This window comes from Mauremys reevesii, linkage group 1 (genome assembly GCF_016161935.1).
Source record: "Mauremys reevesii isolate NIE-2019 linkage group 1, ASM1616193v1, whole genome shotgun sequence".
NCBI classification, from domain to species: Eukaryota; Metazoa; Chordata; order Testudines; family Geoemydidae; genus Mauremys; species Mauremys reevesii.
Genome location: NC_052623.1, coordinates 337,499,485 through 337,514,170, shown reverse-complemented (window position 1 = coordinate 337,514,170; position 14,686 = coordinate 337,499,485). Strand labels below are relative to the sequence as shown.

The following is a 14,686-nucleotide window of genomic DNA, read 5'->3' as shown; positions in this document are numbered from 1 at the left end:
AAATTATGTTAATCTATGTGTCTGACAATTCTGTTCTTTACTATAGTTTCAACCAGTATTCCTGGTACTGAAGTCAGGCTTACCTGTAATTGCCGGGTAATCTGTAATTGCCGGGATCACCTCTGGAGCCCTTTTTAAAAATTGGCGCCACATTAGCTGTTGTCCAGTCATTTGGCACAAAAGTTGATTTAAATGATAGGTTACAAACCACACTTAGTAGCTGCAATTTCACATTTGAATACCTTCAGAACTCGGGTGAATACCATTTGGTCCTGGTGACTTCTTCTTATTTAATTTATCAATTTGTTCCAAAACCTCCTCTAATGACACCTCAATTTCGGACAGTTCCTTAGCCTACGTCTTCACTACCCGCCGTATCAGCGGGTAGCGATCGATTTTTCAGGGATCGATATATCACGTCTCATCTAGACGCGATATATCGATCCCCGAACGCGCTCCTGTCGATTCCGGAACTCCACCACTGCGAACGGCGGTGGCGGAGTCGACATGGAGAGCCCCGGACATCGATCCCGCGCCGTGGGGACGGGTAAGTGATCGATATAAGATACTTCGATTTCAGCTACGTTATTCACGTAGCTGAAGTTGCGTATCTTATATCGATTTTCCCCCTTAGTGTAGACCAGCCCTTAGATTTGTCACCTAAAAGGAATGATGCAATGAATTCATTTAGTTTCTTTGCAATGGCCTTCTCGTCTTGAAAAGCAGCTAAGAATCCTGTGGCACCTTATAGACTAACTGACGTTTTGCAGCATGAGCTTTCGTGGGTGAATACCCACTTCTTTGGATGCAAGTCTTTGAGTGCTTCCTTAGCATCTTGATCGTCCAGTGGCCCCACTGGTTTTGTAGCAGGTTTCCTGCTTCTGATGTACTTAAAAAAATTAAAACACCTTTGAAGTAGGTATCATTGTACTTCCTTCCTGTGTACCGTAGATGCTTCCTGTCATGGGCAGCCTACTCATCTCTGCCCCTTCCCTTCCCTTTTGGGATAACTATCTCAGGTGCAAGGACTGCAGCTGTAGCTCTGCCACTATATAAAAGTTTCAGGAAAGAAGTTCCTTGCACCATATTCTACTGGACCACCTGTGACTGGTATAATCTACAATCTAAACAGCAGCCATCTTATTCTGAATTTGGAATATGTTTATCTTTTGTAATCTGGTGTTAAATAACTCATTTCTTGCATTTCAATCACCAAAATTCTTGTTATACATATCTGTTATTAGGAAGTGCCAAAAGTACACTCAGTTCTATGCAACAAGATCACTGTATTGATTAGACAACTCTTTCCTCTATGAGAATATATCTAATATATCTCTAAACATGCATCATGAATGAACCCTGCCCATGGATTACATTGTACTGATTGTTCATCTTCATGCTTTGAAATTTCTTATCTCAGGTTTTGCAGTGTTTTTTCTTTTTAATACAGTACAGTATGACTACACAGTGATTGCAATACATCCCTTCAGCAATAGTGACTGATTGGTAGAGGTCTGTTCTTTTACCTTAGCAGCTAATGTTTCAACACGTTTAACATATTATATGAAATGTGCTGCCTGGACATTCCTTGATATCAGATGCACAAGTAGTCTGTATATTATAGACCAGGATTGGCAACCTTTGGCACGTGTCCCATCAGGGAAATCCAATGGCAGGCTGGGACGGTTTGTTTACCTGCAGCGTCCGCAGGTTCGGCCAATCACAGCTCCCACTGGTCACGGTTCACTGTTCCAGGCCAATGGAGGCTGCAGGAAGCAGCGTGGGCCGAGGGATGTGCTGGCCCCATTCCCGCTGCCCCCGTTGGCCTGGAACGGCAAACTGCAGCTTGTGGGAGCTGCGATCGGCCAAATCTGCAAACGCTGCAGGTAAACAAACCATCCCAGCCCACCAGCAGATTTCCCTGATGGGCCACGTGCCAAAGGTTGCTGAGCCCTGTTATAGACCCATAAGAGAGCACTTATAAACCCATAGGCTAGCACTGGATTAGAATCCAAGAACTCCTGTGTTCTAAACCTGGCTCTAGCACTGACTGACTCAGGCCTTGAGCAAGCCACAGACCAGTTTCTCTTGCCTTGGGCAAGAGGAGAGTGTGCCATACCCTGTCCCTGGGGCTGAACAGTCCTTCCAAATAATTTTTAAAGTGGCTGGCAAGGCAGAAAGGGGAAGTCTGAATTATAATTCTCTGTATATATTCTGTACTTGCTGATTTGCTAAAACATTTTACCACAAATAGTCGGATAAAAGTCAATGCTCAAAAACAAATTAGGTGAATTCCATTGTTGTAAGAATCCACATAAAAAGTGACGGTAGACTTAAAATTTAATATCAGAAGGGTTGAGTGAACATGCCTAGGATCTTGGTGTGTGCCTCTTCTATTCACCAGGAGTTTATCCTCTCACTTGGATCAGTGTTACAGTGAGGTAAACTGTGATTTTAGAAATCTTGACATATATGTCAAAAAAGGGTTTCTGCTCATGTGAGAGGACATCCCTTAGACTGAAGAAAAATATAGAGTGTAAGATTAAGCTTTTGGTGTTGGGTCTGACTGCTGGCTAAAGGCCTGATGCTGTGGGAAAATCTGCAGTAGTGACTGCCTACATCCTTGCAGAAATTCACTTATACAGAATATACACTGCATGCTTTGGATCTAATCCTGTAACCTCCAGCCAAGCAAAGCTTCTTTTTCAAATCCCATTGAAGACTGAAGATTGAGCCATAGAATCATAGAATATCAGGGTTGGAAGGGACCGCAGGAGGTCATCTAATCCAACCCCCTGCTCAAAGTAGGACCAGTCCCCAACTAAATCATCCCAGCCAGGGCTTTGTCAAGTCTGACCTTAAAAACCTCTAAGGAAGGAGATTCTATCACTTCCCTAGGTAACCCATTCCAGTGCCCTCCTAGTGAAAAAGTTTTTCCTAATATCCAACCTAAACCTCCCCCACTGCAACTTGAGACCATTACTCCTTGTTCTGTCATCTGGTACCACTGAGAACAGTCTAGAGCCATCCTCTTTGGAATCCCCTTTCAGGTAGTTGAAAGCAGCTATCAAATCCCCCTGCATTCGTCTCTTCTGAAGACTAAACAATCCCAGTTCCCTCAGCCTCTCCTCATAAGTCATGTGCTCCAGCCCCCTAATCATTTTTGTTGCCCTCTGCTGGACTCTTTCCAATATTTCCACATCCTTCTTGTAGTATGGGGCCCAAAACTGGACACAGTACTCCAGATGAGGCCCTTTATGTATATTTCTGTATTCTGCATAAGAAAACTACATCTGTTCATCATTTTAAGTATTTATAGACTCCCTATCGGCCTGGTATCTAAGAGGGAGAGAAATTTATCTCTCTCCATTCCCAAATTTTTTTTTCTCCAAATATACAGTTTGTACAGGAAACTTACTCAGAGCTTCTTAGCTGAGGGAAGCAGAATAACAAATAAGTATTTTTTCTTTTTTGCGGTTGACCTTCGAAGTGGATGGTGTTACTGAGAGAAGGCCTTAGGGAAAAGGTATATTTTGCAGCTAGACCTAAAAATAATCAAGTTTGGCTTTGTCTGATATCCTATTAAAGAGTTTAACAGTCAGGTTTCTGCTCCGGCATTGTATATCCAGGGTCTATTTGGCTGCAGTATTTATATGTAAAGCAGTTGTATTGTTGGATTATGGATGAATAGTGTTCAGTCTCCAAGGTAGTCAAGACCATATCCCCTAATGGCTTTGTATAGGAGAATTAGGTTACTGAATTTGTTCCAGAAACAAACCAGAAGTCAAGCAAGACCAAGTCTGTATTGTTAAGTAGGTGGTCTGCTGCATTCTGTGTGAGATGCAGTTTCCATGGGGCAGTAGATTAGTTGAAATAGTCGAATTTGTAGGCGATGAAGGCATAAAATCATAGTGGTGGAGTTTGAGAGAAGAGGCCTAGTCTCATCCTTCTCGAAAGATGGAAGATTTCATGGAGCATCAAGATCTGACCAAGAGGAGGGCGGTACAGGATCACACACGTGAGGAGCTTTATATGAATAGATGCTCATCATGACCTTCTGTATGGGATTTGTTTATGAGGAATGACTGGAAACAAAAAAGTATTGCTTCATCCACTCCTGCATCCAGGTCTCATCTTGGAGTCAGAGAACATTATTTAGCACCAGTCTTGAAGGCTTCTGAGAGATCCAGAAACACAGTCTTGGGCATTTGTCATCTTTTGAGAGCCAGAAGCAGATCAGATCATTCATCAAAACTAGCAGACCTGTCTCCATGCTATTACATGGTCTGAAGACTAACTTTTATGGAATCCTGTTTATTGAAGAAGGTCAGGTGTTTACAGAAGTTTGGACACCATTTTCTTTTCACATTTGTCTAGGAATAGGAGGTTGGCAATGAGGGGGTAACTGGTGAGTTGCTCAGTAGATTTCTTCACTACTTTTCAGGGTTATTTAGAAAGAGACATAGTTAATCTTCACTTGGCTTTCCCAGTCATAAGAAGTAAAAGTCTTTTAGTAGATGACTGGCTTACAGTTTCCATGGCTTTTGTTTCTATCTGGATAGGTTTGATCTGAGGGATGATGTTGGGGAAAAGATTCATTAGGCTCCATTGTGGCTATGGCATACATCTGAAGATGAAGTTTGTGTTGTTTTTGGGAGTATGTGAGTTTTGCACATTATGCCTTCTAACTTCATGCTTCAGTTGAGCTTCAATGTCAGTGAACCACTGTGATCTGCAGGGGTGGTTCGGGCCAGTGCATCAGTGGTTTCAGCAAGCAGTTGATTGTAGTATTCTATCAAATTGTCTGTTGTTTCACCCTGAGGTTGAATGTTTGTTTGCATCTGAACCGTCTGGAAACATACTGGGAAATTTGTAGGAGAGTAAGGAGAGTATCTTGTTTGGTTTATTGGAGAGGCAGGCTGGGGACAGACTAGTTTGGTTGGCTTACTCTGATGAAGAGATGGGAACCTTTTGGGCCCTGTCTATGTCGCATATAGCCTCCATAATATGAGGGGGACAAAATGGTAAACCTGTCAACGTTATCAAAGAAGAGAAATATAAGTTAAACAATAAAACTTTCTCAAACATTTTAAAAAAACAAACGGTGTGTTTGATTTTGGTCTGACTTTCCCCAGTGTAATTACACCGACTTTGGTGGTATCACTCATGTTTATACAAGTGTGAATCAGCACTTTAGTCTCATCAACAACATTTAGGCCCAGATTCTGCATGGGTAACTTTGTACGCATGAGTAAACCATTGAACTCAGTGGAGCTGAATTTACATTGGTGAAAACACTTCACCCATGTCAGTATTTGCAGAATCAGTTCCATCGGGAGTTACTGTTTTGAATTTAAACTGACCTTTTAAACTTTGGACAAAGTCTGAATCACTCAGGTGTCTTTAATTAGAGCAGATTTTATTATCATGAATGTAGTGAGTTAATTCAAACAGTTTGAATCACAATATTTTCTGATTTGGGGTTATTTATTTAATGAAATCCATAAAGGTATATGAGACAATGTACATGGCACAAAGTGCTTACAATCTATCATACGAAAAAATAGAATGTATGAGATGACTCTTTCCAATGCAGGTAGCATGGGAGGATTGTTAGTATTACACACCAAATCAAGTGGGTTGACAATGGGATTAAGGAGAGGGAGTGCATTTAGTTTATGACAGACTGGGAGGGTGGTCTAACCGTGAGTGGTGCTATAAAAGAAAATCTGGAGAATGGAAACAGGAGAGAAAAGGAGCAGTTAGGCATGGCAGACAGAGAAACAGAAGGAGTGAGGGGACATGTAAAATGAAATGAAAGAAAAGTGGTTTCATTCCTGTTGTCTAAATCAGACTTTCAAATGATAAAGGTCAAATCCTTCAGGTAATGTTGCTCTCCAGGGTCCTGAACACAGATAAAACCTGGGCTTAAATGATGAGTTAAAACAGATGTGAAAGGAATAAATTAGGCTATAATTAATCAGACAGTCATTTAAATGAGAGAATTTTATCCGACCAACATAGTTTAAGAAAATTCAGCATTCCCATTTGACCAAATTGTCTGCAGGGGAGTGAGAACATGCAGTTGGTGGTGATATTTTTGATTAGATTATGTCTCTTAAATTTTCACAGCTCATCTCCTGGCTACAGTCATCCTGTGCTTTTCTATTATTGATCCTTGGTTCATGTGTATGAGTGAATATACATATTGTGTGCACACACACATAATGCACTAAAAAAATAGATGAGGTTTTGCTAATATGAGCTTTCCATTGTCACATTCCTTGTGTATTACATCTAATCTGTGATACGCTTCTACTTTACTGTTCAGACTGAATTAATTCCTCCTTCTTCTGGACAAGCAGACTGAGGAGTGTTTTATTTGCTTGTCATGGTGAGATCAAGAAATCTACTGTTTATTATTATGGTTTCAATTCCAGCTCAGCTGCCTGTGTCAGATATGTGGCTGTATATGTGTTTGACTATCTGCATGGCTGGATAGAATATTAACATCCATAACATGGCTATGCTTTTTTTAGTCATTTTTTCTAGAGATGAACATGTAAAAGAAAAAACTGCCAGCATCCTACATTTCCCTAAATGGTCAATTTAAACACAAATGTGGAATTATCAGGCTCTATGTTGTTGTTGTCAATCTAAGGAGTAAAATATCTAATTCAGTCAATTTTGTATTATAGCCATTTTATAAAAAATTCAGATTTTGTGGATAATGTAGATGGCAATATTAATGGCCAACTATTAATGGGAAACGGTTACTATAATCATAGCTATAATCATTAAAAACAATATTGATTAAATAAACACATTTCAAATACTGTGGTGATCCAAGAAATGTCTGCCTTATATTTCAGTTGGGCATACGCCAGTTTAGGAAGAATTGTTCAGATCTGTTTCTGTTGCTCAAAAAGTCTGATTTTTTGCATAGTGGCTTGATGTAGGTAACATTCGGGGTAATATTTGTATTTGAAAATGTCATGGGTTGGATTTACTTTTTAAAATAAAAACCAGCAAAGATTCAGGTGATAAATGGTCGCAGTTTTGGTTTACCTGTAGTAGTAGCTACTGAGTTTGCCGGAACTTGAATTTAAAGTTCTAGCCTGCCAATTCCCCAAGTTGATCCCTGAATGTATCTATGGGATTCTAGAGAGGGGAGACTGTGCTGTGGAAAATGCTGTCGTGAGAAAACAGCATGTGGAGGACTTTCTTTTGCATGTGTCATCAGTTGTTGGCTGTGTGTGTGTTCTCTCTGCATGCGGCACTGGCTCAGGCCAGATAGCCTGTACAACAGGCTCCGATCAAACTTCCCAATAAGATCACAGACTCTGTTCAGTAGCAAAGGCACTTGGTCAGGTTTATTGTCTACGAAGCAGAGTCCTAATGCTGGCTCAATGGTTACAGATACACTAATGTGTGTATGCTCGTTGCAATGGACTCAGCTCAGTAAACAGAAGAACTTTCCGTTTTCTCCTTGGCCAGACAAAGACACCCCTTCTCCCCATTTATGACTCCTCTTTTATACATTGATACAAACAAGCTATGTATTGCCCCTCTATCCATCACCCTGCCATCCCTACCTTATCTTTAAGAAGAGTCAATGTGTCCCTGTACCATCTTAGGGGGGAGTATGTTTACACCATATCTTGGTATTGGGCTTTTCTTATACTAACCCTCTGGAATGTGTTTACATGAATACTTCATGCCTAGAAGTGCTTGTGTTTTTGCAATGATAGCCATGTTCTTGCCAAGTTCAGACAGTGAACCTGCAATCTGGCATGTTTTGTAAGCGGGCCTGATTTTTTTGCTAACTTTGCTTTATATTAGCAGGGCCTGACTTTAGTTCAGGCTTCAGGCCTTATACTACTTTATACCAGGCCTCATGTCTCAGACTCTCTCTTTCTACTACATTCCCCCACTTTTTGTCTTTTTATGGAGAGGATGTTTTATCCATCATCCTGGGGAAAAAAAATAATGAATGGACTGAAGATGATCCTGAGGGCTAAACATGCATCCAACAAGGTGGATATTCACCCACAAAAGCTCATGCTCCAATACATCTGTTAGTCTACAAGGTGCCACAGGACTCTTTGCTGCTTTTACTGTTATATGGTCACCTTACCTTGCCATCCACACATGCATACTCCATCTGTCCCTTGGTCTGCACATTCCTTCGTACGACTGGTTGACAGATTTTATTTTCTACTTGTGTTTAGTCTGTTATGGTGGGACTGGGAATGTTAGGCCCAGGACTTTGATTGAGGATAGTTTTATGATTGAGCCTTGAGGGAATTCCCAAATAATTAATATATATGGATGTGTGTGTCGTATATATAGGTATATATGTATAGTACATATGTGAACATATGACACAGTCTCATATTTAAGCATCATAATCCTTTTCCAATCTGGTGTTGTAGTCTGGCCCTTTTACTTTGGTACCGCAGATAGCAACACACTCCTATTAGGGCAATTACAGTTACCACCTGTATTGTCATTAGTAGTAGGCTGTGTGTTTTAAAATACTGGAATAGGTATTATTACAGTGTGTCCCACAGTGCTATGAATATAAGAATTAAAACAGAAATTTGAAGTAGTGACATTACAAATGAGGCATCTATATATAAATGTCTTGTTATTAGTTACTACACAGTACTGTCCATCCATTTCTAAGTTACCCTTACTGCTGGTTGTCACCCTCTGATAAGCATCACTGGGGAGGAAACAGGAGCAGCTAGCTTCTCTGTTCCATTGGTTGCATTGCTCTGGATGCCCCAGTAGCTGATGTAGATCCAGTTGATTCTTATAGATGCTGTCTTCCAGATAACCTACTGAATGGACAGTAACCAGTTTATCAAATATTGCTGTGTCAGGATTTATTATTGGTGCCCAAACACTGAACAAGATTGTTTTGAATAACATGTGCCTCAGCTAGGATGCAGTGTCACTAACCCCAAATTATGACTGATACTAACAGGGAATTTGTTTATACAATTTGAGATGGTGTCAGTTTACCACTGTTTTTGTTATACAGTGAGGACAATGCCAGTTAGGTGTTTATTACTAATAAGATTAGGTGATTTTCCTTTTTGAATATTCCATAATGAGTTAGTTATGGTAGTTACTATGTAACTTCCATAAGCAGTACAAATAACGTCTTTACTAATTTGCTGCCATTAGTTTAACTTTCACCTGTGTGTTGGTTAAACAGTTTAGCAATGTTATGCACATTGTAATACAGCAATAATACAGTTGCTTTTACACAGTAGCCAAATTCCTCCATATTTCAATGCTGAAGATTTAAAGCCACAAGCACATGAACTCACTTTACTTAATATACAGTTTAAATCAGTGGTTCTCAAAGCCGGTCCGCCGCTTGTTCAGGGAAAGCCCCTGGCGGGTCGGGCCGGTTTGTTTACCTGCCACGTCCAACTAGTAGTTTTTAGCTGATTGCCTACTTAACTGTCCATATATGGTTGACTCAGGTGTAGTTGACCAGTCTGTTGTTTATAAAGCACTTCATTATTTTTCTTGATGCATGGGGGTTTCTTCACTGTGAACTGATATCTTCTGGTGTTTTCAGTCTGTGGGATGCAACCTGAAACGGTTAACATCATAAAGTTTTTGCTTGCTTGTTTTACATTTCTCTTGTTTTCAGTAACCCAAATTTAATACACAGATTAACTTAGTTTGTGTTCATTGTAATAGGGACCAAGTCTTTTGTAACACAAGCTGTACTTCTACAATTATTGTATAGACATTCATTTTCACTTGAGGCGCATTACTAATATTTTATACTAAATATAATGCTTAACTGCTAAAATAGAGTCTCACAATCTTCTCTTAGAAGGTATATTGCTTTCCCCTGCTGAGCACTCTGTTTTAGCAAGAGTTAGTAACAGAGTTTTTACCCAAGCTTTTTAGAGTTAATTTTCTTGTGATACCAATTCTGCTTTTGTTAACTGCTTAGAAGCATGAAGTGTAACAGCCACTACTTACCTTTAACATAACATAAAAGAAAAGAGTATAAAAATATAAAGCAAAATTAATTCTAAATGCAGGTCTATGCAAACACTTTGAGGATATAAAACTTTTATAACACCAATGTATTTGGGAGACAAAAGTGGAAACTTGTTGAAATTTTTTAGTTAGTTATAAAATTTTGCAACATAACCAGATATAGTGTATATTATTTTTTTACCATTTTGCTATAACATTCTTATAATTATATTTTAATACTTAATAAAGGTACAAACAAGTTTATAAAAACTCAAACAAGAAATTGACATTTTGCTAATATTAATTTTGCATTACTGTTGAGGTTTCCACTTCAATTTTTTCCTTTCAATAAAAAAACCCCTGTGATTAATCAGAGAAATTTTTGTGCGCAGTTACATTATTTGTTTTGGCAAAAATATATGCATGTGTATTCATAACTGAGGCCTTTTTGAGTTTTTTTTAACTAAAAGGTTATTAATAATGTTATGATGGTTATATACCAATCATAATATTAAAATAGTGTGGTACGACTTATCTTTTCAAAAAAGTATAAAATTGCATTTTGTTGCAACAAAATTAAAAGAAAAAACTAGTCATGTGACACATACAACATAGAACACAGGACAACATACATGGAATACAAAACAAACTTACAATTAAAGATGAATGGTGCCAGAATTATATTAATAATTATACAAGATAAAATAGTCAAAGCTTAGTTATTAAAGAAATGTGGTTTAAAAAAACAGACAAGTAAACAAAAGACTTAAGCATTTAAATAAGAAAGTTTTACCTTTTTATTTAAAACTTTAATAAGAATTGATAAAAATGTATATTAAGTTATGTATTTGCCCCCCTTTGTTGTGTTAATTTGGTCCATTACTTTATATTACTTTATTTCAAAACTCTCCTGTATGCAGGGGTGAAAGTAGAAATAGGGACTTACTGGTACGGGGCTGGGTTGGGGCCAGCTCTGGCCCCTGGAAGAGGTGGGGCCTTGGGCAGAAGGGGCGGGGATGGGGGGGCAGAGACAGCCCGGCCCACCCTGTACCAGTAAGTGCCCTCCCCTCCCCCGCCGGGTAGCAGCGGCAGCCGGGGGGTCTTGCAGCAGTTTAAAGGGCCCAGTGCTCAGCCGCGGCTACCGCCCCGGCCCTTTAAACTGCTGCCGGAGCCCCCGACTGCCACTGCTACCGTAGGGCTCCAGCAGGCTCCGGGGGCTATTTAAAGGGCCTGCTCCCCTGCCTCTACCGCCCTGGCCCTTTAAATAGCTGCCGAAGCCTGCCGGAGCCCTGGGGTAGCAGTGGCGGTGGGCTCCAGCAGCAGTTTAAAGGGCCGAGGCCATAGAAGCAGCAGGAGCCCCGGGCCCCTTAAATAGCCCCCGGAGCCCCGCCATTACTCCAGGGCTCTGGGGGCTTTTTAAAGGGCCCAGGACTCCCCTGCTTCTACTGCCCTGGCCCTTTAAATAGCCCCCAGAGCCCTGGGGTAGTGGCGGGTCTCCAGCGGCTATTGAAAGGGCCCAGGGCAGTAGAAGCAGCGGGAGCCCCAGCCCTTTAAATAACCCCCGGAGCCCCACTGCTGCTACCCCGGGGCTCCAGCAGCAGGGCTCTGGTGGCAATTTAAAGGGCCCGGGGCTCCAGCCACTGCTGGGAGCCCCAGGCCCTTTAAATTGCCACCTGGGGAAGCCAGGCTACCTCGGTACGGCGCACTGGCTCTTGCCAGTACACCATACTGGGGTGTACCGGCTTATTTTCACCTCTGCCTTTATGGAAATAAGGAAAGCCCATGTTTCAAATTTTAGTCAGTGGATAGTATTAGAACCAGAGTCTGCATTTCTGTTGCTTGGCAACCATATCTTCAAGAAAGTTAGGAGTATTTCCAGTTGTTGCATTCCTAATGGGTTAAAAAGATTAATTTACTGGACTTATTTAAAGTAAAGTTTTTACCTTGTTTTCTTTGTTTGTTACATAAGAACATAAGAAAGGCCGTAATGGGTCAGACCAAAGGTCCATCTAGCCCAGTATCTGTCTACCGACAGTGGCCAATGCCAGGTGCCCCTGAGGGAGTGAACCTAACAGGCAATGATCAAGTGATCTCTCTCCTGCCATCCATCTCCATCCTCTGACGAACAGAGGCTAGGGACACCATTCTTACCCATCCTGGCTAATAGCCATTTATGGACTTAGCCACCATGAATTTATCCAGTCCCCTTTTAAACATTGTTATAGTCCTAGCCTTCACAACCTCCTCAGGTAAGGAGTTCCACAAGTTGACTGTGCGCTGCGTGAAGAAGAACTTCCTTTTATTTGTTTTAAACCTGCTGCCTATTAATTTCATTTGGTGACCCATAGTTCTTGTATTATGGGAATAAGTAAAGAACTTTTCCTTATCCACTTTCTCAACATCACTCATGATTTTATATACCTCTATCATGTCCCCCCTTAGTCTTCTCTTTTCCAAACTGAAGAGTCCTAGCCTCTTTAATCTTTCCTCATATGGGACCCTCTCTAAACTCCTAATCATTTTAGTTGCTCTTTTCTGAACCTTTTCTAGTGCTAGAATATCTTTTTTGAGGTGAGGAGACCACATCTGTACACAGTATTTGAGATGTGGGCGTACCATGGATTTATATAAGGGCAATAATATATTCTCAGTCTTATTCTCTATCCCCTTTTTAATGATTCCTAACATCCTGTTTGCTTTTTGACCGCCTCTGCACACTGCGTGGACATCTTCAGAGAACTATCCACGATAACTCCAAGATCTTTTCCTGACTCGTTGTAGCTAAATTAGCCCCCATCATGTTGTATGTATAGTTGGGGTTATTTTTTCCAATGTGCATTACTTTACATTTATCCACATTAAATTTCATTTGCCATTTTGTTGCCCAATCACTTAGTTTTGTGAGATCTTTTTGAAGTTCTTCACAATCTGCTTTGGTCTTAACTATCTTGAGTAGTTTAGTATCATCTGCAAACTTTGCCACCTCACTGTTTACCCCTTTCTCCAGATCATTTATGAATAAATTGAATAGGATTGGTCCTAGGACTGACCCTTGGGGAACACCACTAGTTACCCCTCTCCATTCTGAGAATTTACCATTAATTCCTACCCTTTGTTCCCTGTCCTTTAACCAGTTCTCAATCCATGAAAGGACCTTTCCTTTTATCCCATGACAGCTTAATTTACGTAAGAGCCTTTGGTGAGGGACCTTGTCAAAGGCTTTCTGGAAATCTAAGTACACTATGTCCACCGGATCCCCCTTGTCCACATGTTTGTTGACCCCTTCAAAGAACTCTAATAGATTAGTAAGACACGATTTTAAAGGAAGTCTTTTTATCTCTCACTGCTTCTTTTACATGGTTGTTAAGCCACTGTGGCTCTTTTTTAGTTCTTTTACTGTTTTTCTTAATTTGGGGTATACATTGAAGTTGGGCCTCTATTATGGTGTCTTTAAAAAGGGCCCATGCAACTTGCAGGGATTTCACTTTAGTCACTGTACCTTTTAACTTTTGTCTAACTAACCTCCTCATTTTTGTATAGTTCCCCCTTTTGAAATTAAAGGCCACAGTGTTGGGCAGTTGAGATTTTCTTCCCACCACAGGGATGTTGAATGCTATTGTATTATGGTCACTATTTCCAAGCGGTCCTGCTATAGTTACCTCTTGGACCAGCTCCTGCACTCCACTCAGGATTAAATCTAGAGTCGCCTCTCCCCTTGTGGGTTCCCGTACCAGCTGCTCCATGAAGCAGTCATTTAAAGTATCGAGAAATTTTATCTCTGCATTTCGTCCTGAAGTGAAATGTTCCCAGTCAATATGGGGATAATTGAAATCCCCCACTATTATTGGGTTCTTAATTTTGATAGCCTCTCTAATTTCCCTTAGCATTTCATCATCACTATTACTGTCCTGGTCAGGTGTTTGATAATAGATCCCTACTGTTATATTTTTACTAGAGCATGAAATTTCTATCCATAGAGACTCTATGGAACCTGTGGATTCGCTTAAGATTTTTACTTCATTTGAATCTACACTTTCTTTAAAATATAGTGCCACTCCTCCCCCTGCACGGCCTGTTCTGTCCTCCGATATATTTTGTACCCCGGAATGATTGTGTCCCATTGATTGCTCTCAGTCCACCAGGTTTCTGTGATGCCTATTATATCTATATCCTCCTTTATCACAAGGCACTCTAGTTCACCCATCTTATTATTTAGACTTCTGGCATTTGTGTACAAGCACTTTAAAAACTTGTCCCTGTTTATTAGCCTGCCTTTTTCTGATGTGCCAGATTCTTTTTTATGTGACTGTTTATCATCTGATCCGGCCCTTACATTATACTTCTCATTCCTCTGCTCCTGACTATAACCTGGAGATTCTCTATCATCAGACTCTCCCCTAAGAGAAGTCTGTGTCCGATCCACACGCTCCTCTGCAGCAGTCGGCTTTTGTTGTTTTGTTCTGTTTTCAGTTGCTTCTTTTTTGTTTTTTAGCGATGGTAATAACTATAACTTTTAAAACAGAGAACAGAAGTGAGGAGAAGTAGGGAAAAGTGGGGGGAGAGCAATCTAGGAAAGGAGGAAAACTTGAGCCAAAAGAATTAATTAACTTTATCAACGTATCTTAAAGTACAGGCAGCAGCAGCGAGTTTAGCAAACTGAGAGAGTAAAACT

At 40.5% G+C, this 14,686-nt stretch overlaps 1 protein-coding gene across 16 annotated transcripts in view; it reads left to right on the top strand.

Annotated features, from left to right (window-relative positions):
• Window positions 1–14,686, top strand: part of MAGI2 (membrane associated guanylate kinase, WW and PDZ domain containing 2) — a 1,074,597-nt gene that overhangs the window by 482,340 nt on the left and 577,571 nt on the right. The window lies entirely within an intron of this gene.